The following is a 24,458-nucleotide window of genomic DNA, read 5'->3' on the forward strand; positions in this document are numbered from 1 at the left end:
GCCGCTCCGGACACCGCCGCAACCTACATTATACTTATGAACCCCTAATCTGCTGCCCCCAATATCGCCGACACCTATATTATATTTATTACCCCCTAATCTGCCCCCCCCAATGTCGCCGCCACCTACCTACACTTATTAACCCCTAATCTGCCGACCAGACCTCGCCGCCACTATAATAAATGTATTAACCCCTAAACCACCGCACTCCCGCCTCGCAAATACTATAATAAATAGTATTAACCTCTAATCTGCCCTCCCTAACATCGCCGCCACCTACCTAAAATGATTAACCCCTAATCTCCAGGCCCCAACGTCGCTGCTACTATAATAAAGTTATTAATCCCTAAACCTAAGTCTAACCCTAACACCCCCCTAACTTAAATATAATTTAAATAAAACTAAATAATATTCCTATCATTAAATAAATTAATGGCAAAAAGCCCTTTTAAGGGCTGGTAAAAGAGCTGATTACTTTTGTAATTTAGAATAGGGTAGGGCATTTTATTATTTTGGGGGTCCTTTTTATTGTATTAGGGGGCTTAGATTAGGTGTAATTAGTTGAAACTTCTTGTAATATTTTTTTATTTTCTGTAATTTAGTGTTTGTTTTTTTTGTATTATAGATTAGTTTATTTAATTAAATTTAATTGTAGGTAATTGTAGTTAATTTATTTAATTAATTAATTTATTGATAGTGTAGTGTTAGGTTTAATTGTAACTTAGGTTAGGATTTATTTCACATGTACTTTTGTAATTATTTTAACTGGGTAGCTATTAAATAGTTATTAACTATTTAATAGCTATTGTACCTAGTTAAAATAAATACAACGTTGCCTGTAAAATAAATATAAATCCTAAAATAGCTACAATGTAACTATTAGTTATATTGTAGCTATATTAGGGTTTATTTTATAGGTAAGTATATAGTTTTAAATAGGATTAATTTATTTAATGATAGGAATATTATTTGTTTTATTTAAATTATATTTAAGTTAGGGGGGTGTTAGGGTTAGGGTTAGACTTAGGTTTAGGGGTTAATACATTTATTATAGTAGCGGCGATGTTGCGGGCGGGATATTAGGGGTTAATAATTGTAGGTAGGTGGCGGCGATGTTAGGGAGGGCAGATTAGGGGTTAATACTATTTATTATAGTGTTTGCCAGGCAGGAGTGCGGCGGTTTAGGGGTTAAAACATTTATTATAGTGGCGGCGAGGTCCGGTCAGCAGATTAGGGGTTAATAAGTGTAGGTAGGTGGCAACGATGTTGGGGGGGCAGATTAGGGGGTAATAAATATAATGTAGGTGTTGGCGATGTTAGGGGCAGTTGATTAGGGGTACATAGCTATAATGTAGGTGGTGGCGGTGTCCGGTCGGCAGATTAGGGGTTAAAAAAAATTATTAGAGGGTTTGCGATGTGGGGGGCCTCGGTTTAGGGGTACATAGGTAGTTTATGGGTGTTAGTGTACTTTATAGCACAGTAGTTAAGATTTATGTTCCGGCGTTAGCCCATAAAGCTCTTAACTACTGACTTTTTTTGGCGGTAGGAGTCTTGTCGGTAGAGGCTCTACCGCTCACTTCTTCCAAGACTCCAAATACCAGCTTTAGGCAAATCCCATTGAAAAGATAGGATACGCAATTGACGTAAGGGGATCTGCAGTAGCCTGGAGTCGCGGAAAGAAAGTGAGCGGTAGACCCTTTCCTGCCTGACTCTAAATACCAGCGTGCGGTAAAAAGCAGCCGAAAGTGTATTAACCCCTATATATGCCATCAAACCCATACCGCAACTAAAAATAAAGTATTAACCCTTAAACCTGCCAACCCCAACATCGCAAACTACCTAATAAAACTATTAACCCCTAATCCACCATTAATTCACAACGCAAACTTCCTATTAAAGTATTAACCCCTAAACCGCCAAAGCACACAACGCAAACTACCTATTAAAGTATTACAAAATACTAAAATTAATAACTATTAAAATAAAAAAAAAAACTAGCATTACTTTAAAAAAACAAACAAAAAAAACTAAGTATAAATTAAAGGGACAGTCTAGTCAAAATTAAAATTCTGGTGTAGACTGTCCCTTTAAGCTACAATTACAGAAAATAAAAAAATCTAAGATTACACTAAAGCTAAAATTAACCCTACAAGCTCCCTACATGCTCCCTAATTAACCCAATTCACTGCTGGGCATAAAACACGTGTGGTGCGCAGTGGCATTTAGCAGCCTTCTAATTAGAAAAAAGCAATGCCAAAGCCATATAAGTCTGCTATTTCTGAACAAGGGGGATCCCAGAGACGCATTTACAACCATTTGTCCCATAATTGCGCAAGCTGTTTGTAAATAATTTCAGTGAGAAACCTAAAGTTTGTGAAAAAATTTGTGAAAAAGTGAACGATTATTATATTTGATCGCATTTGGTGGTGAAATGGTGGCATGAAAGATACTAAAATGGGCCTAGATCAAAACTTTGGGTTGTCTTCTAAAAATATATATATACATGTCAAGGGATATTCTGGGATTCCAAACAGATATCAGTGTTCCAATGTAACTATTGCTAATTTTGAAAATATATTAAATATATTAACCCCTAATCTAATCGCCCTACACCGCCGCCACCTATATTAACTATATTAACTATATTAACCCCTAATCTGACCCCCCTACACCGCCGCCACCTATATTAATTATATTAACCCTAATTATATTAGGGTTAATATAGTTATTATATTATATATATTATTAATATAGTTAATAATTAATATAGTTATTATATTATATATTAACTATATTAACCCTATCTAACCCTAACACCCCTAACTTAATTATTATTGCAATAAATCTAAAGAATATTAATCTTATTAACTAAAATATTCCTATTTAAAACTAAATACTTACCTATAAAATAAACCTTAAGATAGCTACAATATAATTAATAATTACATTGTAGCTATTTTAGGGTTTATATTTATTTTACAGGTAACTTGGTATTTATTTTAACTAGGTACAATAGCTATTAAATAGATAATAACTATTTAATAGCTACCTAGTTAAATAATTGCCAATTTACCTGTAAAATAAATCCTAACCTAAGTTACAAATACACCTACACTATCAATAAATTAATTAAATAAACTACAATTGTCTAAACTAAAATATAATTAAATACACTAAACTAAATTACAAAAAACAAACAAACAAACACTAAATTGCAAAAAATAAAAAAGATTACAAGAATTTTAAGCTAATTACACCTAATCTAAGCCCCCTAATAAAATAACAAAGCCCCCAAAGTAAAAAAAAATGTCCCTACCCTAAACTAAATTACAAAAAGTAATCAGCTCTATTACCAGCCCTTAAAAGGGCCTTTTGTGGGGCATTGCCCCAAAGTAATCAGCTCTTTTACCTGTGAAAAAAAAGAACAACCCCCCCATTACAACCCACCACCCACACACCCCTACTCTAAATCCCACCCTATCCCCCCTTAAAAAAACTAAGTCTAACCCCCAAGTGCTCCTTACCTGTCCTGAAGACCGGCGGAGAAGGTCCTGTTCCAGGCGGAGAAGTCTTCTTCCAGGCGGCGGCCTCTTCTTCTTCCAGGAGCCAGCCGGCGCAGAGCAGAGGTGTTGAAGACCGATGACCGCGGAGCTGAAGACCGTGCTCCCTGGAACTGAAGACCGGCGATGCAGGAACTGAAGATTGGCGATGCTGGAACTGAAGACCGGAGCCATGGAGCGTGGAGGATCCTCTTCATACGATCGCCACCGTACACTGAATCGGAATTCAAGGTACGTGATTAAAAATGGCGTCCCTTGAATTCCTATTGGCTGATTTGAGCCTTCAAATTCAAATCAGCCAATCGGATGAAAGCTACTTTAATACTATTGGCTGATTTGAATAGCCAATAGAATAAAAGCTACTGTAATTCTATTGGCTATTCTAATCAGCCAATAGAACTACAGTAGCTCTTATTCTATTGGCTATTCAAATCAGCCAATAGATTTGTTCCGATCAGCCAATAGAATGCGAGTTCAATACGATTGGTTGATTGAACTTCAGCCAATAAGATTTTTTCTACCTTAATTCCGATTGGCTGATAGAATTCTATCAGCCAATCGGAATTGAAGGGACGCTATCTTGGATGACGTCACTTAAAAGAACCTTCATTCGTCGGGAAGTTGTCGGTTGAAGAGGATGGCTCCGCGTCGGCTCCGTTGAAGATGGCTCCGCTCCGCTCTGGATGGATGAAGATTGAAGCCTGAAAGAACACTTCTACCGGATGGAGGACCTCTTCTTGCCCCGCTTGGATGAAGACTTCTACCGGATGAAGGACCTCCTCTGCGCACCTTGGATGAAGAATTCGGCTTGGCTGGGTTAAGACGATTCAAGGTAGGGAGATCTTCAGGGGGTTAGCGATAGTTTTATTTTAAGGGGGGTTAAGGGGGGTTTGGGTGGGTTAGAGTAGGGGTATGTGGGTGGTGGGTTGTAATGTTGGGGGGGGTATTGTATTTTTATTTTCAGGTAAAAGAGCTGATTACTTTGGGGCAATGCCCCGCAAAAAGCCCTTTTAAGGGCTGGTAAAAGAGCTAATTACTTTGGTAGTTTAGAATAGGGTAGGGAATTTTTTATTTTGGGAGGCTTTTTTATTTTATTATGGGGCTTAGATTAGGTGTAATTAGTTTAAATTTCTTGTAATTCTTTTTTCTTTTTTGTAATTTAGTGTTTGTTTGTTTTTGTATTATAGAACAGTTTATTTTATTGTATTTTAGTTTAGCTAATAGTAGCGGCGACGGTGCGGGCGGGAGATTAGGGGTTAATAATTGTAGGTAGGTGGCGGCGATGTTAGGGAGGGCAGATTAGGGGTTAACACAATTTATTATAGTGTTTCCGAGGCAGGAGTGCGGCAGTTTAGGGGTTAATACATTTATTATAGTGGCGGCGAGGTCCGGTCGGCAGATTAGGGGTTAATAAGTGTAGTTAGGTAGCGGAGATGTTGGGGGGGAAGATTAGGGGTTAATAAATATAATACAGGGGTCGGCGATGTTAGGGGCAGCAGATTAGGGGTTTATAGGTATAATATAGGTGGCTGCGGTGTCCGGTTGGCAGATTAGGGGTTAAAAAATGTTATTATAGTGGCGGCAATGTGGGGGGGGGGCCTCGGTTTAGGGGTACATAGGTAGTTTATGGGTGTTAGTGTACTTTGTAGCACAGTAGTTAAGAGCTTTATATTCCGGCGTTAGCCCATAAAGCTCTTAACTACTGACATTTTTGGCGTTAGGAGTCTTGTCGGTAGAGGGTCTACCGCTCACTTCTCCCAAGACTCCAAATACCGGCGTTAGGCAGATCCCATTGAAAAGATAGGATACACAATTGGCGTAAGGGGATCTGCGGTAGCCTGGAGTCGCGGTAGGGAAGTGAGTGTTAGACCCTTTCCTGGCTGACTCTAAATACCAGCGGGCGGTAAAAAGCAGCGTTAGGACCCCTTAACGCTGCTTTTGACGGCTAACGCCAAACTCTAAATCTAGGTGAAAATTAATAATATATATAATAACTATATTAACTATATTAACCCTAATATAATTAGGGTCAATATAGTTAATATAAGTGGCGGCGGTGTAGGGGGGGTCAGATTAGGGGTTAATATAGTTAATATAGGTGGCGGCGGTGTAGGGGGATTAAATTAGGGGTTAATATATTTAATATAGGTGGCGGCGGTGTAGGGGGGTCAGATTAGGGGTTAATATATTTAATATAGGTGGCGGCGGTGTAGGGGGGTCAGATTACAGGTAAAAGAGCTGATTACTTTGTGACAATGCCCAGCAAAAGGCCTTTTTAAGGGCTGGGAATAGTGCTGGTTACTTTGGGGGCAATGCCCCGCAAAAGGCCCTTTTAAGGGCTGGTAATAGAGCTGGTTACTTTGGGGCAATGCCACGCAAAAAACCCTTTTCAGGGCTATTTGTAATTTAGTTTAGGGTAGGGACATTTTAGTATTTTTGGGGTTAATACATTTATTATAGGTGGCGGCAGTGTAGGGGGATTAGATTAGGGGTTAATACATTTAATATAGGTGGCGGGGGTGTAGGGGGATTAGATTAGGGGTTGATCATTTTAATATAGGTGGCGGCGGTGTAGGGGGATTAGATTAGGGGTAATATAGTTAAAATAGGTGGCAGCGGTGTAGGGGGCTCACATTAGGGGGTAATAATTTTAATATAGATGGCGGCGGTGTAGGGGGATTACATTAGGGGTTAATAATTTTAATGTAGGTGGCGGCGGTGTAGGGAGATCACATTAGGGGGTTAGACATTTAATGTAAGTGGCAGCGTTTTAGGGGTTAAACACTTTATTAGGGATTGCGGCGGGGGATTGCGGTTGACAGGTAGATAGACATTGCGCATGCGTTAGGTGTTAGGTTTTATTTTGCAGGTAGTTTAGGGAGTTACGGGGCTGGAATACTCAGTGTAAGGCTTACTACGCCTGCATTTTGTGAGCTGAAACGCCTAGACTTGACTACTATCCAGCCCTGCTGAAAACAACACAGAGACACTTCTACTCCCAGGACCGTCACGCCAGAAATACCTGAATAACCTGGTCAGACGGTAGGAGTATAGATCAACGGAAGATTCACTAGTATGCACACTTAAGAAATCCGGAGAAGACTGCTAACACTTATTAAAAGTGATCCAACACGACCCTGGTGGGACGCAGACAAACAGGCTGAAGACTTGCCGCCTGAATCACCGAAAGACCGGGTGAGTGTTTCCAATCTCAAGCATAACGTGTTAAATTGGAGTGTGAAGAATGTTCAAACACAGGCACTCTGATTGATAAAAAAGAGACTCACAAGCACCTTGAAAAACACTATCATACATCTATACAGGTGATTGCTGCTTAAGAGACTTTCAAGCCCTTACGGAAGATTACCAGACAATACCGTATATATGAGTATGCTCACATCGCTGTATACAGACTCTCAATAGTGTCCAAACACACAAAGAACTGTGTTAATTAGCAGAAGTGGTCACCACATATTTTATTCAATCCGGTTATTTGTACTACAGCTCATTCTGAGCTTCATTTAGTTTTAGTCAATATTAAGTATTTTGAACTGAGTTTTCTAATTGGTCTTTGTTAAAAGTTTTATATAGTAGATAAACCCGCTCTACAACGAATGGATGATTAGAGTGTTGTAACAATTTATCTAATGTTTGTTTTTAGCCTGCTGATCTGATTCCAATAGGTCTTATTATTTTTATTTTTTAGAATAATTGGGCACCGGTGTCTTAGTATTTTAGTGAATGATTTTATATATTAATTTTTGAACCCACTTGAACTTATATGAATTTATCTGGACATTTGTAATAAAAATTGTTTTCTGATATTAGTACCTGCAGCACCTTGCATTTTTTAGGAATTAATAATCTAATATATTGGTCTTAGCATAAAGAAGTATAAATAATTCAAACCAGACCCTAAGGTCCAATTGTATATATATATATATATATATATATATATTGTTAGCTGCCAATCCATTGTGAGTAATTTAGATTCTTATCTCCTGTAACTGACTTAATACATTCTGAGCCTGAAACTTATACGTTTTCATAGAAATTTAATTTTTAAGTGCCAGATAGCCTTTTTTTGGCGCCGCCTCCATCCTTTGTAACTTGTTTTTTTAAGGGGGGTTTGGGTGGGTTAGAGTAGGGGTATGTGGGTGGTGGGTTTTAATGTTGGGGGGTTGTATTTTTTTTTACAGGTGAAAGAGCTGATTACTTTGGGGCAATGCCCCGCAAAAAGCCCTTGTAAGGGCTGGTAAAAGAGCTGGTTACTTTGTAATTTTTTTATTTTAGGGGGCTTTATTATTTTATTAGGGGCTTAGATTAGGTGTAATTAGTTTAAACTTCTTGTAATTCTTTTTTATTTTCTGTAATTTAGTGTTTGTTTGTTTTTGTACTATAGTTTAGTTTATTTAATTTAATTTAATTTTAGGTAATTGTAGTTAATTTATTTAATTAGTTTAATGATAGTGTAGTGTTAGGTTTAATTGTAACTTAGGTTAGGATTTATTTTACAGGTAATTTTGAGACGGCTAGATTTAGAGTTCTGCGGCCAAAGGGGTGCGTTAGCTACGCTGGCTTTTTTTCTCCCGCACCTTTTAAATACTGCTGGTATTTACAGTTCACAGAAGGGCTGCGTTAGGCTCCAAAAAGGCAGCGTAGAGCATATTTACCGCCACTGCAACTCTAGATACCAGCGTTGCTTACGGACGCGGCCAGCTTCAAAAACGTGCTCGTGCACGATTTCCCCATAGGATGTTTGAGCTGAAAAAAAAAACCTAACACCTGCAAAAAAGCAGCGTTCAGTTCCTAACGCAGCTACATTGTTTCCTATGGGGAAACACTTCCTAAGTCTGCACCTAACACCCTAACATGTACCCCGAGTCTAAACACCCCTAACCTTACACTTATTAACCCCTAATCTGCCGCCCCCGCTATCGCTGACCCCTGCATATTATTATTAACCCCTAATCTGCCGCTCCGTACACCGCCGCCAGCTACGTTATCCCTATGTACCCCTAATCTGCTGCCCCTAACATCGCCGACCACTATGTTATATTTATTAACCCCTAATCTGCCGCCCCTGCTATCGCTGACACCTGCATATTATTATTAACCCCTAATCTGCCGCTCCGTACACCGCCGCAACCTACATTATACCTATGTACCCCTAATCTGCTGCCCCTAACACCGCCGACCCCTATATTATATTTATTAACCCCTAATCTGCCCCCCACAATGTCGCCTCCACCTTCCTACAATAATTAACCCCTAATCTGCCGACCGGATCTCACCGCTACTATAATAAATGTATTAACCCCTAAAGCTAAGTCTAACTCTAACCCTAACACCCCCCTAACTTAAATATAATTTAAATCTAACTAAATAAATTAACTATTATTAAATAAATTATTCCTATTTAAAGCTAAATACTTACCTGTAAAATAAACCCTAATATAGCTACAATATAAATTATAATTATATTGTAGCTATTTTAGGATTAATATTTATTTTACAGGCAACTTTGTAATTATATTAACCAGGTACAATAGCTATTAAATAGTTAATAACTATTTAATAGTTACCTAGTTAAAATAATTACAAAATTACCTGTAAAATAAATCCTAACCTAAGTTACAATTAAACAACACTACACTATCAATAAATTAATTAAATACAATACCTACAAATAAATACAATGAAATAAACTAACTAAAGTACAAAAAATAAAAAAGAACTAAGTTACAAAAAATAAAAAAATATTTACAAACATTGGAAAAATTTACATCAATTTTAAACTAATTACACTTACTCTAAGCCCCCTAATAAAATAACAAAGCCCCCCAAAATAAAAAAATGCCCTACCCTATTCTAAATTAAAAAAGTTCAAAGCTCTTTTACCTTACCAGCCCTGAAAAGGGCCCTTTGCGGGGCATGCCCCAAAGAATTCAGCTCTTTTGCCTGTAAAAAAAAACATACAATACCCCCCCCCAACATTACAACCCACCACCCACATACCCCTAATCTAACCCAAACCCCCCTTAAATAAACCTAACACTAAGCCCCTGAAGATCTTCCTACCTTATCTTCACCACGCCGGGTTCACTGATCGATCCAGAAGAGCTCCTCCGATGTCTTGATCCAAGCCCAAGCGGGGGGCTGAAGATGTCCATGATCCGACTGAAGTCATCATCCAAGCAGGAGCTGAAGAGGTCCATGATCCGGCTGAAGTCTTCTATCAAGCGGCATCTTCAATCTTATTTCTTCCGGATCCATGTTCATCCCGCCGACGCGGAACATCCATCTTCACCGACGACTTCCCGACGAATGACGGTTCCTTTAAGGGACGACATCCAAGATGGCGTCCCTCGAATTCTGATTGGCTGATAGGATTCTATCAGCCAATCGGAATTAAGGTAGGAAAATTCTGATTGGCTGATGGAATCAGCCAATCAGATTAAAGTTCAATCCGATTGGCTGATTCCATCAGCCAATCAGAATTTTCCTATCTTAATGTAGGTGGTGGCGGGGTCCGGAAGCGGCGGTTTAGGGGTTAACATGTTTATTATAGTTGCGGCAGGGTCCGGGAGTGGCGGTTTAGGGGTTAACATGTTTATTATAGTTGTGGCGGGGTCCTGGAGCGGCGGTTTAGGGGTTAACATGTTTATTATAGTTGCGGCGGGGGCCGGGAGCGGCGGTTTAGGGGTTAATAAGTTTATTTAGTTGCGGCGTTGTAGTGGGGGCAGTTGCGGTGTTTTAGGGGGGGCAAATTAGGGGTGTTTAGACTAGGGGTACATGTTAGGGTGTTAGGTGCAGACATCTCCCATAGGAATCAATGGGATATCGGGCAGCAGCGAACATGAGCTTTCGCTACGGTCAGACTTCCATTGATTCCTATGGGATCCATCCAGGTACGCTGGCCCGGAATAGTGGCGAGCGTACCTGGTAGTAGTTTGATAACTACCAAAAGTAGTCAGATTGTGCCAAACTTGCGTTCGGAACATTTGTAGTGACCTAACCATCGATCTGTGTCGGACTGAGTCTGGCGGATCGTAGGTTAGATCACTATATTCTACTTTTGCCGGGCTGTAGGGCTTGATAACTATGCAAATCAGCCTCGCCACAAATACGATGTCGAATTCCAGCATATTTGCGGTTGACGGCTTGATAACTAGAGGCCCATATGTCTATGTTTCCAAGTAAGTAATTTATAGCAAACATAAGTCAAATACTACAAATATAGATTTATTGGTTTAATACTAAAATTTGCTATGCATGGACTGTAAGCTAAATAGAGGTCACCCAATTCAAAACTACTACACAAAAGTATATATTTGTAGAATTTAGACACCCCAAGGTATTAATCTATAGGTATTTTTACACAATTAATTTTTTTATTGTACAAGTTCACTGGTACAGAAGGGGAGGGGCCAAGACAAGCCATTGTTAACAAACAATGGCATGTAATTTTTGATATGTGATTATTGTGACTTGCACATGACCATGGGCCTCTTTTTTTTGTGCATCACTGGACTGACTCCCTCCTGAGGCATCTAGTGATTGGCCACTGAGCCTGATAGCATACACTGGGCATGCTATAATCTAAGTTGCATTTTAAGTATATAATCACTGTGACTGGCTGTGACAGTGAGTGTGTACACAGTAGCTGTCATTATTGACAGTTGCTGTACTGCTGCTGGCTAGCCTCATATGCAGGCTTCCAGCAACAGCATTAGATACACGCTGATGATCCAAACTGCAGTTCTCTTTGCACATCTGAGTCCCAAAATAAATAGGAGTAGGGGCTCCATTTACTAACCAATGGGCTGACAGCTTTTCAACTCCCAAAGCTGTCCATCCGCCTTCGCTACACACGGGCAGCAGATCTGATGATCAGTGTGCCCGTATGTATCATTACACACTCATCGGAGTGTGTAATAATTGCCCCTTCATTTGCGTGACCAATCACGCGACTGAAGGGGCTGTCAATCACAGAGAGTGAGCAAGCTCTGTGTGATTTTCCCTCGCCACCTCAGAGGTGGCGTAGGGTGTAAGAAGCAGCAGTCTAATGATCGCTGCTTCTTAAATTGCGGGAAGCAGGCTCGCATATGCGAACCTGCCCGGCAAGGGCTCCGGAGCAGCTTTTGCTGCTTCGTACATGGAGCCCTTAGTCTTAATCAAAAGAGGTTCTTGGAGGGTGCTATATAGCCCCAATTATTTCAGGCTTGGTACCCAGGTATCTGGAAATCTTGGTAACCACCCCAGCCCAAAATTTAGAGCCACAGTAATTGTTTCAATTGCCGTATGGATTAAGGTTATCTAAAACAGCGGTCTCCAACCAGTGGTCCACGAGAAGATGTTGGTGGTCCTTGACACCATCAAGCAGGAATTAATATCCTCTGATGGTGTCACCCCCATCATGCCGCAACTCCCTACAGTGCCTGGCTGGACATCAGTGAAAACCAATGGAGGAGGAGTAAAATTACAATCTCCCTACGCATGTTGCATAGTACTGCGCAACATGTGTAGCTAGATTGTATTTTTAACTCCTCCCGCCCGGCGATCTGCTCAGAGGAAGAGGATTCCATACTAAAGCCAGCAGAGGTTGGTATAGCCTTGGCTTGAAATAGTGAAATTAAAGTATATAATAAAAGAAAATCTTAAAAAAAAATTCTCATATTTCATTTATTTTTTTCCCTTTACCTGTCTCTTTGTAGTAGTCTTCCTTAAGGGATAAACCTCCTATTCTGTCCTTCTGTTTTACCTTACCCTCCAATAATAAAGACACAACAACTGAATTGGGAAAAGCCCGGTCACGGTCACGTTTATTAAAACGTAAACTTTATCGAAACTATTAGATAGTTTCCTAGGCAACTTTTTAACTTGAACTTTGTAAAAGTTCTATAACCCTTGGTGGCAACTATCCCTAACTAACTATCCCCTACCGACAGCCGGTCAAAGCTCCATACGGTACCTACAGCGTAGCACGGATTGCTGACGCTTCTTAGCATAGAATGGATGTAATATGTTTTTTGAGCTCTTCGGCCAAACTTTGAGGAGGGGAACCCCTAGGCCGGCACCTAGCGGGCGTCACCACTCCCCAATTCCCCAAGGCCGTCACTCAGCATTCGGACTGCTCGCTCCAGGGCTATGACCGACCGCCAGCTGGGGCACTACCCCCAACCCAGAAGAGCGACCCCGACCAACTTGTCATAACAACCCGCTGGTTAAGGGTGGAGGTCTAAATTTAAACCTGGGCTTACAGAGCTGATTCAACTAAACCTACCCACGCCAGGGGAAAAAACCCTACCACTATGCCACCTTCAGCTCCTTGCCGCCAACTTCTGCTTCCATGGGGACGGGCGGGCGGGAAAATCCTCTCGAAGTCTGCAAGCAGGAAAAGAGGCCAGGACCACTGCAACTTGGAACTATAAAGGTAAGCACACTCTCCGCCCCTCAAATTGCAACAAAGTAACAATAATATCCCTGCAAACTCCAGAATTCAACTCAGTTATCCCTTAATTTTGTTACAGCCCCACTAGAGGACCCTCCACTGTCATAAGGGATAAACCTCCTATTCCGTCCTTCTGTTTTACCTTATCCCCCAATAATAAAGACACAACAACTGAATTGGAAAAAGACTGGTCACTTTATCGAAACTATTAGATAGTTTCCTAGGCAACTTTTTAACTTGAACTTTGTAAAAGTTCTATAACCCTTGGTGGCAATTATCCCTAACTAACTATCCCCTACTGACAGCCGGCCAAAGCCCCATACGGTACCTACAGCGTAGCATGGATTGCTGATGCTTCTTAGCATAGAATCGATGTAATATGTTTTTTGAGAAGTGGGAGGCTATCTTTGAGGGGTCCAACACAGTGCCGCCAGAACCTTTTTAAATTGAAATACTGACAACGCCGAAGAGTCCTCATGTACCAAGAACTCCGGCGGCCCCTCTTGGTGGACCCGCATGTAACTTTCCACATTACCCACTAGACAACATTCTGGTAGTTCGTGTTTTAAGCCAAGCCCCCTTTCCCGCCTGATCCATCTTTGAATGCGGAATGAAAAGCAGCAAGCTTCCATCCCCTAACCTTACATGTTCCAGCTGGATGCCTCCTTTTCCGCCTACCACTGCCGAGGATACCAGCTCGCCAACTCTTAGCGATCCGGCAAATGCCATGGAAAAAGCCGCCCTAAACAGCAATACCTCATAAGTACCTGAGCAAACACCCTCGAGCGCCTCAACTAAAAGTTTCAAGCGCTGCTGTGTGATAGGTTCCCTTTTATCCACTGATTTGGGCTCCGACCTACCCCATCCTTTCAGAACCTGCCTAACCAGAAAGGAATTGGAGAATTCCGGAAAGCCAAGTGTCTTGCTAAAGAACGCCACTGCCGCCATGCAACTTTGCGCCGCCGGCCTAGAAACACTCTTATTCTTCAAACACCCCAGCCATTCTAACACTTGTACCTGAGAGGTGTGTTGAAGCCCATAGCCCTTTTCTGAGCAGAATGCCGTCCAGGCCCTCCAATGCGCTTCATATGCTGTCCATGTCTTAGGAGCCAGGGGCGCCTTCACTAATTGAATTATTGATGCCCACCCGTTGCCAACTGCCAAAGAAACAAGGGGCACATTAAGCCGTAGGCAGCCGCCCTCGGAGCCAACCTCCTAAACTCCTCCCACTTGAATCTAGACAACGCATCTGCTAGGCTATTGTGTACCCCAGGTACGTGCCGAGCTGTGAACACCACATTAAGCTCTAGACAGCGTAGAACCAGGTGCCTGAGGTACCTGACTACCACCGGTGACGAGGCCGACAACCTGTTAATGGCGTACACCACACTCATGTTGTCTAACCAAAACACCACCTCCCTGTTTGCGAGCTTCTGCCCCCATAGTTCTACTGCCACTACTATTGGAAACAGTTCCAGAGGCGTCAAGTTCTTAGTTAGCCCACTCCTTACCCACAGTTCAGGCCATGCACCTGCGCTCCATTCGCCTTCCAGGTAAGCTCCATAACCGAAGCTGCCCGCAGCATCTGTGAACACGTGCAGCGACAGATTTCACATTGGGTCGTGACGCCAAAGGCAGAACCCGATAAAATGAGACAAAAATTATTCCCATACCCTGAGATCATTTCTCATCTCAGAAGTAACCCTGAATCTGCCAGAGCTCCCCCTCCGACCTTTCAGCTGTTCTTCCAACTTCCTATTAAACACGTGCCCCATAGGAATAGCCCTACCCGCAAAATTCAGCATGCCTAACAAGGATTGCAACTGTTTAAGAGAAATGGAAGCGGATTTGGCCACTGTCCTGACCGCCATCAGTAACTTTCCCACTTTGTCCTTCGGTAACCGACATTCCGCTCTAGACAGCGTAGAACCAGGTGCCTGAGGTACCTGACTACCACCGGTGACGAGGCAGACAACCTGTTAATGGCGTACACCACACTCATGTTGTCTAACCAAAACATCACCTCCCTGTTTGCGAGCTTCTGCCCCCATAGTTCTACTGCCACTACTATTGGAAACAGTTCCAGAAGCGTCAAGTTCTTAGTTAGCCCACTGCTTACCCACAGTTCAGGCCATGTACCTGCGCTCCATTCGCCTTCCAAGTAAGCCCCATAACCGAAGCTGCCCGCAGCGTCTGTGAACAGGTGCAGCAACAGATTTGACATTGGGTTGTGACGCCAAAGGCAGACCCTGATAAAATGAGACAAAAATGATTCCCATACCCTGAGATCATTTCTCATCTCGGAAGTAACCCTGAATCCGCCAGAGCTCCCCCTCCGACCTTTCAGCTGTTCTTCCAACTTCCTATTAAACACGTGCCCCATAGGAATAGCCCTACCTGCAAAATTCAGCATGCCTAACAAGGATTGCAACTGTTTAAGAGAAATGGAAGCGGATTCGGCCACTGTCCTGACCGCCATCAGTAACTTGGCCACTTTGTCCTTCGGTAACTGACATTCCGCTGCTACCGTATCTATTTCAATCCCCAGAAACTTAAGGCAAGTACATGGGCCTTGTGTTTTTTCTTTGGCTAGCGAGTACCCGAAGTCCGCCGTAACCGACCGCATAACCTTCATTAACCGATCGCATTCTCGTGATCCTGCCCTGCCTATCAGCAGGAAATCATCCAGGTAATGAGCTATCCACCCCACTCCTGCAGACTCCTTGACCACCCAGTGCAGAAAGGAGCTAAAACACTCGAACAGAGCGCAGGACAATGAACAGTCCATGGGAAGGCATCTGTCCACGTAATATCCCCCATCAACCTTCAAGCCCATCAGCTTGAAAGACGATGGGTGCAATGGGAGCAATCTGAAGGTTGATTCTATATCCAGCTTCACCAGCATTGCCCCCCTTCCCGCGGCCTTCACTAGCTCCACTGCTTCGTCAAACGATTGACAGTGTACCGAGCTCATTGCCGATTTGCCGGATCTATTGCATCGTTAACTGAAGCCCCTTTTGGGTAAGAAAGGTGGTGAATGAGCCTGAACTTCCCGGTCTTCTTTTTGGGAACTACTCCCAAAGGGGAAACCACCATATCTGGGAATGGTTGGCGCAGGAACGGGCCAACCACCCTCCCTAGTGCTACCTCTTTTCTAATTTTCACCATGTCAGGAAATTCGTAAGCCGACTTTAGGTTACGATGCACTGCCGATCCCTGAACAAAATGTTGCACAGGTATCCTAAAACCTATCATCAGCCCATCCCGCAGCACCCCCACAGCCACCCTATCCGGGTAGCGCGACAGCCACGGGATCATGGCGCTAGCCTTAAGAGGCGTTGGGGCCCTTGCCACCAGCTCCGCCCCTGGGCACTCCTTTGTCACCCCCATTGTCTTCTCTCTTAGCGCATTCGCTTCTCTGTTGTGGGCCGCTACAGAACCTGCAGATGTGACGAAAGGAGCAACTAGCTCCCCTCTGACACAGTTTGTCCTGGAACTTCCAGCACTCCCTTCCCCGCTTTTTTGCGCGCAGCACTGACCTAGCACTGCCAGCCCTAGTAATCCCAGGGGGAGAGGGAGAACGCTCAGACCCCAGATTCGACCACAGGTGCAATTCCTGGGTGCCGAAGTGCAACAACGGGTTGCCAACCATCTTTCTCCTAAATGCCATATCATAATCCCTCCATTCACCCTCATTGAAGCGTTTATGAATGTCATCAATCGTAGCCACATATTTAAACACGTTGTGCCCCTGTGCTGGCCACCTGTCAATATAGCAGGTAGCCAGGACCCTGAATCACCTTTGCCATTCCTCGTAGGTTTCTGGGCGCTTGACCCGCTTGGGTCCAGTCCCTTCTTCCGCCTTCTCTTTTTCCCTATACGCCTTCACAGACAATTCAAAGATATTCACATACCTCTCCTCTTGGATCTTCTTGATAACTTTTGTTTTTAAGTGACCGTAGAGGGAATGAACTAGGCAGGGATACGTGTCTCCCTGCATGGCCACCTTCCTAGACATAGGGAGGGTCGCTACCCCTCCACTCAGCATTGCCAGCTGGTTGTCCATTGACGCCAGAGACGCCGCTGAAACCCCTGCCTTCGCCTTTTCTTGCGCTGAAAACATCTTTTTAATCATCCTAAACATACGCTGCTGGCCTTTACCCACCAAACCTAGTGCCTTACCACTCTCTGAATCTGACCCACTAGATGATGTACCCAAGTCAGCGTGTGTGTGTATAGGAAATAAAAGCTCACCAATCGTCGTCTGCTGCCCCACTGCTGATGAAGTTGAGGGCTCCACTGCCGAAGCTGTTGCAGGTCCAGAAGCTTGCTGCGTGTCCAACCGAGGCTGAGATGCATTGTCTCCAAAGGCCAAGCTAGAAGGAATGTTCGCCATATTTGCCTGTCAAAGAACAGAAAGATGGGGAGTACTCTGGGAAGAGGACGGGACCCCAGCGGGGCCCCCCCTATCACTTGTACTCAAACTGCCACCCCAATTCACTCCTAATGCTGTAGAGACCACCCTCTGCCAATCCACATTCCCCACTTGCACACCTGCGCCTGCACCAACTGCGGTATCTGTGCGACCCTGAATCACACCTGCCATTACACTGCTACCCAATCCTGGGCCTGATCCAGCACCTAAGCCACCCTGTGTAGCGGGCAGAGCGAGTGAACCACGCTGCCCAACGTAAGAGGAAACTACCTGACTCCCTATGGAAATGATTGGCGTCGACATAAAACCCAACTGACTGGATGAAATTGTGCTCACTCCTTGCGCTCCTCCATACTGACTCACTGTAGGATTCCCTGTCATCAGTGCCCCAGCAGTCTGCAACACGCTCACTCTAGCATTTCCCACGCTCACAGCGTTTTGCCATCCACTCACTGCACCTAAGCTGCCCTGCATATTCATGCCCACTGAGGCCCCCAGACCTGTGATGCCACTACCCAAGTGCAACTGCGTACTTGCGATCCCTGCTCCAGCCACACCCGAACTTGCACCCACTTCCGGCATCCCTGCTCCAGCCACACCCGAACTTGCACCCACTTCCGGCATCTGCCCTGCAGCTCCTGCGCTATCCACCACCGCTCTGATGTCCCTCACAGCCTCCTGCCCACCCAGCCTCCCCTTGGATCACCGCCCTCCCCCCGGAGCCTCCCCAACTTACAGGGAGCTCCGTGGGTGAAGATGCTCCTGCTCCTGTGCCTCCTCCGACTGCGGCCATGCCCATTGTCTGACTCAGCATCAGACGATGAAGACGTGCGTGCCGCGTCATTAGAGGGGGCGTGGCTACCCTCGGGCCTAACCACCCCAGCCTCCCTGTTCTCGAGTGGGCCCAAAGCCTGCCCCCTGCACTCTCGGCCATCCGGAACTAACCCAACCCAAGCCGGAGGGGCCGACAGAGACCGGGCCAGCACCAAAAGGGCTGAGATGGTGGCAGGGGGGAGTGCAGCTAACTCTGCCAAACCGGAAGCCTCCGGTAGATGCTGAATATGAGAGGAGCTCCCCTGCTGCTGCGACTGCAGCACCATGTGGCCTGTTTCCTGAGTCAGGCCTGAAACAGGGTAAAGAGAGGCCTCTCTCTGCCCCACCCCACCAGGCCTTCCAACCACCCCTGCACTAGTGCTGGGGGCAGCCATTACTCTTTCTGGCCTAGCCTGGGCCATGCTTTTACCCCCACGCCCTCTAGCCCTAACTATGTGGGACACAAGGGACCGGGCCTGGGGAGTAGGTGGTACAAGCTCATCTGAACTCTCCATGCTCTCTCCTGCAGGTCCCCGGACTCTAGATGCTCCTGATCCTTCGTCTCTGAACCTCCTGGGACGAACAAAAGCTCTCCTCATGCGTTCCATAGCTCAGCAGACAGATAGAAAATCCTCTCGAAGTCTGGAAGCAGGAAAAGAGGCCGGAACCACTGCAACTTGGACCTATAAAGGTAAGCACACTCTCCGCCCCTCAAATTGCAACAAAGTAACAATAATACCCCTGCAAACTCCAGACTTCAACTCAGTTATCCCTTAATTTTGTTACAGCCCCACTAGAGGGCACTCCACTGTCAAAATCCTTCAGAAGGACTTAAATCACTGTTTGTCTTCCTCCCCTCCATCTTCTTTTTTTTAAATTAAAGATTAATTATTTTTCATTCCAATAATTTTCCCGCGCACAAAGCCATTCCACCTAAATTCCAGTAATTGCCATCCAGCAGATCAGCCATATCCCACCAGTATTATAGTAATTGCCAGTAACATCAGTCGTGGTTAGCTCACATCCATATTGAGAGCTTTCTGATATAAACCTAATTTATGGCTCCAATGTCTGTCCATGATCATAAGTCGTTTTTAATAATAATTTCTTACTGGGGAGGTAACTTGGAAGCCTTGTGGTCCTTTTAAACATAATTATTTTTTTCCCACTTTCTGCCTCTCTGTTTCCAACTCAAAAGTTGGTACTCACCCTTCATCTGTCATTTGGAGGTATTCTCTCAGTTCTGTCATTCAGTTAGTTAATTCCAAAAAATAATTCTTAAAAATGTGTAAATATATACATAATGTAAACTTAGCAATGGTTATACTAGTTATGTATGTTTGTGTGTGTGTATATATATATATATATATATATATATATATATATATATATATACAGGTGGCCCTCGGTTTACAACGGTTCAATTTGCACAGTTTCAGAATAACAACCTTTTTGTTCAGTCATGTGACTGCTATTGAAAAGCATTGAGAAGCAGTGCATTGATTAAAATAGGTGGAGCTGTCCGCTTGCGTTGCAGCAAAGCTATGCAAGCCATGCAAGCTGAAATTAATCAGTTTAACCAGACCTGAGCTATCGAGCAGCTTGCAAAGGAACAAGATCTTCCTGTCTATAAATCAGTCCAGATTGGAATGCATAGAAATAACTGTTTGCAGAAAAATGCAAGTAAAGTCAGTGTTGTGTGACTATTTTATTAGGTTTATAATGCTGTTTAGCAAATGTTTTTGTTAATTTAACTTAGTTTAATTATATATTCTGTGTTGTGTGATTATTTTATTAGGTTTATAATGCTGTTTAGCAAATGTTTTTGTTAATTTAACTTAGTTTAATTATATATTCTATGTTGTGATTATTTTATTAGGTTTATAATGCTGTTTAGCATTTAAAGTGTTCATTTCAAAGCTTTAAAAAGAATGTATTAGGTGTTACTTATGCCAATTTTGAGAGGGGCCTGGAACCTTACTCCCTCACTTCCCATTGACTTACATTATAAACTGGGTTTCAATTTACAACAGTTTCGATTTACAACCATTCCTTCTGGAACCTAACCCCGGCGTAAACTGAGGGCTACCTGTATATATATATAGGTTTGTAGCTTTTTTTTTAAACAAATCATGTTAGTGGTCCATGGGTTTCAAAATTGTGAGTTTAGTGGTCCCTAAGGTCCGAAAGGATGGCGACCCCTGATCTAAAACATCTGAACTGCTATATTTCATAGCATAGTATTTTCAAATGACTTCACAACTGTCTTGTCTTTTACATAATTAATCAAAATACAGTATGCTACCCAGCATATTGTATTCTATTTTTTTTTGTATAATTTGCCTTCTTATATCTCTTTTGCCATATAAGATTCTCTTATGAATGTTGTGATTGTATTGACAGAAAATTGGAAGGTCAATAGCAGGAATAGTCTCATTATTGGGAATTCAGATAAAGATATAAAATGTGTCATGCTTTTAATCTTGCTTTGATTTCCTGTTTTCCTCCGGATTTCTGTAGAAAGATACATGCAACAACAAAATATGACTCACTATGGTTACATTTGTTGTTGGTCCAATAGCATGGCATATTACTTCCACTAATGTTATTCTAAGGGCAGAATATGATGCTTTTTGATGACTGTGATTGGATATGTTTCAGTGTTTTTTGTTCTCATTCTTTCATCCCCTTGTTTGAGGTCACATCGGCATCTGTAAGTGGTGCTGAGAATCTCCTAGTTGCCTCCTGCAGGTGTAGGACCCTGTAAACAGTGAGCAGCCTGCTGATAGAGCTCATGTGACATACCGGGAGACATAGCTCACCAGCAGCAGCAGCAGAAGGAGGAGGAGCTCCCTCCTTTCCAGACAATACAATCACACTCACTGTATCTCTACAAAATACTACATCTATACAGTAGCCTGAGCTCTGTGCACCGCATACATGTCTGTGAGAACAGGCCAGCACCACACCGGCAGCTGCAGCCTTACACAGCCTGAAGGATAAAGCCAGCTTCTAACAACAAGGAGCTGCCTCAGCTATTACATTGCTATTATCATCTGACAGAGGTGAGACGTGTTGGTACTGGCAGGTGCCCTGTTATTTCTCCTCCTAATCACCAGTGGCTGCGCTTTTGCAGACTGCCCGGTATTCCTGTTTTGTGTTTAGTTAGTCTCTGCATGAAATAGCAATAGGAAGGGAGGGGGTCACTTTGTAAGGACACCAGTGATGCCTGGCAAGCTGTGCAGTGAATAGACTGTATCACAGGTAGTAGTAAACGACTGAAGTGTCTATACATCTTCTCTGCTAGCTTAGTACTAAGTGTGAACTAGTTGAGTGCTGAACTGGTTACCAGGTTGTTTGTCTCCCATCATATATATCATTTAGTGGGTCAATATATGCCTGCAATTGTGTCTGCTATTAAAATAACTGTAATCAGTGTTTGCTTTTGTTAATGTGCATCTTGCATCATGTATCAATCTAGGCTACAACTGCATTATTTCAGTGAATGAATGAGTACCACACCTAACAGCAATAGCTACTGTCTGCCTAAAATGTGACTAAAATCTTACATTTATTTCAGTATGAATTACTTTATGTATGCTTGCAATTGGATTTAAATAATTGTTTATTTATTTGTCTATACCATATATGTACACGAGGTCTCCTCTGTATGACATCACCAAAAGGCTTTAGTAATGTACAGCCATTTGTTTATTCCTAAGGTAAACCAAAAATACTTTGTTACATGTAAGAAATCAATGTTACATGCAATGACTTAGGTAAACAAAACAGATCTACATTTTAATGTGAGATCTTTTAATATAACATGTTAATTGCAATTTGAAAAAAAAATGTATTAGTATTACTATGATGAATGATAGTTAAAATATGTGATGGCATTACTTTCATTTGAAAAAGTCAACTTTCCAGTTTGGGAATAGTTCTATATTTATAATAATGTGTTTGAAGATACGTCAGAGAAAAATGAAAAACTCCAGGCTTCATCCTTTAAAAGCAGGAAGGTGCTATCATGTGCTTTTTTGGATTCTACAGTAGCTGTAATTCTTTTTATAGCTTCCCCTCCCTTTCCAGTCTGTACACAGAGATATGAGATACGGACATAAGCAGGAGCAAGTTTTATTCCCAATCACTTAAAGGGACACTCAAGTCAAATTAAACATTCATGACTTAGATAGAACATGCAATTTTAAACAACTTTTCAATTTATGTTTATTAACAAAATGTGCACAGTCTTTTTATATTTATACTTTTTGAGCATGTGCAAGAATTCACAGAATATATGTATATGCATACGTGATTGGCTGATGTCTGTCACATGATACATGAGGAGTGGAAATAGACATAACTTTGAAATTTGTGAGAAAAATCTTCTATTCATTTGAAGTTCAGACTAAGGGGTAGATTTATCAATGTGCGGGCAGACATCAATAAATGCCGACAGCATAATCTGTCGGCATTAATCATTGCACAAGCATTTCTAGTGAAATGCTTGTGCAATGCCGCCCCCTGCACATTCGCGGCCAATCGCCCCCTAGCAGGGGGTGTCAATGAATCCAATCATATCCGATGGGGCTGATTGCTGCAGCGTTCCTTGCGTGGAATAAGCTGGCCCCAAAGTGCTATTGCATTGTCTTTTTATCATGCATTTGTTGATTATGCATTTAAACTGTATTTACTGATCCTTTTAAATATATTAGCATTCAAATTTGAGTCTCCTTGCTGCTTTTGAAATTTAAAGATTTGCCACTGTTTTAAAGATAATGCAGTGGATGTAATGGCAGTAAATCCCAATATGTGTTTAATAATTTTGCTATCAGAGAATAGGCTACAATGCTATATTAGAGTAATGAGCCATTAGTTTTCTTACCAGCTACAATCTACTTTGTGACTTGTGTGTGGGCAATTATCTTAAAAACTTGCTTGAATTTGTGCTTAGTTAAATGAAAGATGCAAACGTAGAGCATGAACAACTAAACTATCTAAGATTTTTATTTACATTTTTACATAGGAATTTTCTACTTAGTAGGCAGTGTGTAAAATTAAGTAAATCTTTGCTAATAAATATATTTTTACAATATAAACATGTTAAAGGAAAATTGAAAATACGTATTTTTATATTGATGCATAGTATATATTTATATATGAACATTTAAACTCTAAAATGAAGAATATCTACTAACAAAAATGTTTTAAAACATTTGAAACTGTATTTTTTAAAACTAACTGCATTGTTTTGCAGACCAGGAAGATACTGTTTGAAAAGTCTCTTTGGGGCCGATTTATCAACCCGTCAATCAGCCCCAATGCAGCTGTTTTCATGCGAACCTTTAGGCTTGCCGGAAACAAGAGTTAAGAAGCAGCGGTCTTAGAACCGCTGCTCCTTATCTCGTCCGCCACCTATAAGGCAGCGGACAGCAACTAGCCTGATCTTGAATTCCCAGAAGTGAAGGGGTTAATCAGTTAGCTTGTAAGGTTAATATTTGCTCTAGTGTAGGGATTACCCTCCAACCTGACACCTCCCACCACCTGATCCCTATTTGATCCCTCCCAAGCACCCCCCCCCACACACACACACACACACACACACACTGGTTACCACCATCTTAGGTACCTGCATACAGTTTGCCAGTATGCAGTTTAGGGCTTTTATTTTTATTTTTTTATATTTGGTCGTGTAGATCCTTCCTCACTCTCCTACCTTCCTGACCCCCCCCCCCAAACATTTCTCTATCCCTTTCACTGCTCCCTGCCATATTGGTTACTAAATGCCAGTCGGCTAGTAACACATTTTTACTTTTTATGGGGGTTTTTTTACATTTATTTTATGTTTATGATTTTTTTGTTCTGTAGTGTAGGGGCCCCCTCCGTGTCCCAAATTATTTTTCTTTCCTAAGATATGGTGAGTCCACGGCGTCCTCAATTACTGTTGGAAATATCACTCCTGGCAAGCAGAAGGAGGCAAAGAGCACCACAGCAAAGCTGTTAAGTATCACTCCCCTTCCCACAAACCCCAGTCATTCCCTTCAGTGCAAGGAGGAGGTGAAGTTTTGGTGTCTGTAAAAGATTTTTCTTCAATCAAGATTTTATTATTTTGAAAGCCAGAGTAGGTTTGCTCTGATCTTTCTTCTCAAGATTGGGTCTAGCTGTACTCCACGTTAGTCTCTTCAGTAGGGCA

This window comes from Bombina bombina, chromosome 4 (genome assembly GCF_027579735.1).
Source record: "Bombina bombina isolate aBomBom1 chromosome 4, aBomBom1.pri, whole genome shotgun sequence".
NCBI lineage: Eukaryota > Metazoa > Chordata > Amphibia > Anura > Bombinatoridae > Bombina > Bombina bombina.